The 2,375-nt window shown below is 52.6% G+C and overlaps 1 protein-coding gene across 1 annotated transcript in view; it reads right to left on the bottom strand.

The window, feature by feature from the left end:
- Positions 1–2,375, bottom strand: part of FGF6 (fibroblast growth factor 6) — a 13,888-nt gene that overhangs the window by 625 nt on the left and 10,888 nt on the right. The window lies entirely within an intron of this gene.

The following is a 2,375-nucleotide window of genomic DNA, read 5'->3' as shown; positions in this document are numbered from 1 at the left end:
GCCAGATGAGCGGTGTACGCCGGGACCCAGATTTACAGAGAGGAGTAGTGCAGACCTGGCTGGGCGTGCACGGCAGGACCCCGAGTTACAGAGAGGAGGGTGCAGACACCAGTTGAGTGGTGCATGGCAGGACCCCGAGTTACAGAGAGGAGTACTGCAGACCCAGCTGAGCGTGCACGGCAGGACCCCAAGTTACAGAGAGGAGGGTGCAGACACAGCTGAGGGGTGTACAGCAGGACCCCGAGTTACAGAGAGGAGGGCTGCAGACCCAGCTGAGCGTGCACGGCAGGACCCCTGCGGCGCCCCTTCCCTCCCCTTCAGTCAGCCGCGTAGCGTGAGATCTTGGCCTTCCCAGGTGAACAGAACCACGAGAGGTTTCAGAGCAGTTGTGGTTCCCTCCCTTCCCCCATGATGAACCCCAGGCTCAGGGGCCTAGGTGAGCTGTCTCTGTCACACGGGGTGGGGTAGACCTGAAGCTATTCCGGGCACTCTCTACTAAGTCCCAGGAAGATCCAGGCAAGGATACACAAGTCCACAGTAGAGGGGGTCAAGCGGTGCAGCAGCAACACCCGGGCTCTCTGCAGGGCTAGCTCCACCTCCTCGCCGTGTACCCAGGGCACTCCTCCCGTCAGTCTGAGTTCCCGTATGTGCTGGTGGGGGTGGGGGTGAAGCAGATAGGAGTGGTCGGTGGAAAGAAAAGACGCCTTCTCAGCACTGTCTCTTTCTTTCTATGAGATTCCTCCGTGTACCTTTCCAAGCTTGCTACCCCTCAAAGACACCCATTCTCAACCAGACTGAGCCCGGAGGATGTCTGGTGCCTCCGTGGTCCTCAGTCATCGTGGCCTGGGAACATGCAGGTGCAGAGATGGAGAAGCAGGGGAAAAGACAGGTGGTGCCGTGGAGCCTGGGCCAACGATAAGCTGCCCCCTTGGGTGCTAATTTGGTGGAAAGTGTGTGTGGACCACCTGTTGGGGAAGTGCATGCTGGATTTCCTGTCACACAACAAGTTCATCCCCAATAAATCACCCAGGCCCTCCTGTCTTCCCAGAGATGAGACCCCTCAGCCTCAGACTGCCTGGCCTTTGCCCTGAAGGTCTGCCGGGATTTCCATGCCCTTGAGGGGAAGTAGGTTGGTGGGTCTCGAAGGAGAGCGAGCAGATTCAAATGAGAAGACCTGGAATAGAGTCTTAAATCTAGAATGAATCAGGGGGAAATAGGCGGGGCATAATTACTGGCTCCCTCCTGCTGACTGAGGCCCTCCGCTCTTTTTTGAGCCCCTCAGCTATTAAAACCCTCACGCACGGCTGCCCGAGGTGTCTTCCGACCTTCCCGAGAGGCATCACGGGCTATGGCCTCACCAGTGACCCGCCATGAGAAAGGAGGAGCCTCTTCCTGTTGGGCACGGTGGTGACCAGCCTCTCACTGGAGGCCCCAGAATCCTAGGACCTCTGGGTAGGCCTTCCTCACAGCATTTAAAACCGTCCATGATTCCCGTGGCTCTCCCAATAGGCTTCAAGGTCCCTCGGACAAGGACCGTGTCTTGTTGAGTATGTGATGCTCAGTGAAGGGCGATTTAATAAGGCCAGCACTGAGGCATGCGGACACCCCTGCCCCACGGCTCTCCACGTGGCACACACATGAGCCGGAAGGGAGCTTGGCTGGTGAGAGCGTGCTGATGGTCCTACCCCCCAGCTCTGCTGAGTGCAGTTCCTCTTTCCCCACTCAAGCTGGTAGTTCTTTTACTTCCAAAGCACTTTAGTGCACGTTAATTTGCTAGGAATAAACACGAAAGCTTTCACCGGCCTATAAATTGGCACGTAAATAACATGTCAAGGAGTTTGGGTTTTCAAAAGCTTTCCTAGTTTTCTTTGCTCTGGGTGCTCAGTAAATATTTGTAGAAGGAATGACTGAACAAATGTCCCGAAGGTAGAGAGGATGAATTATTACTTTATTTGATTATTAATTAATTGATTTTTAAAACAATATTTAGATCTCTGTTATAAGGTATGTGTGCTCGCTGGAAAGAGATGGAGAGAGAAGAAAATCGAGACATCACCCCTGGGGGGATGGGCACATCACAATCCCTTCTCCTCTTGGGATTTTGGGCATACACACGCATGCGTCCAGTGTGTTTTCAAACTGCCAGGTCCAGGACTCAGACTGTGGAATTGACTAGTGACTTCACCACAAGGCAACCTACTGACCCCGCAGAATAAACAATGTAAAGTAAGTAAAGAGCAGAAGAAGGGTCTTGAGAAAGTTCACAGAAAATGTATATTATGCAAACACTATGCATGGATTTAAAAAAAAAAACAACTTTGTACTAGAATAAACTTGTACTTTAATTCCATTTTTCCATGAACTTTTTGAGACAA

Source organism: Tupaia chinensis, unplaced genomic scaffold (assembly GCF_000334495.1).
Source record: "Tupaia chinensis unplaced genomic scaffold, TupChi_1.0 Scaffold150288_1, whole genome shotgun sequence".
NCBI lineage: Eukaryota > Metazoa > Chordata > Mammalia > Scandentia > Tupaiidae > Tupaia > Tupaia belangeri.
Note: the sequence above shows the minus strand (reverse complement) of the source record. Positions and strands in the feature narration are given on the sequence as shown.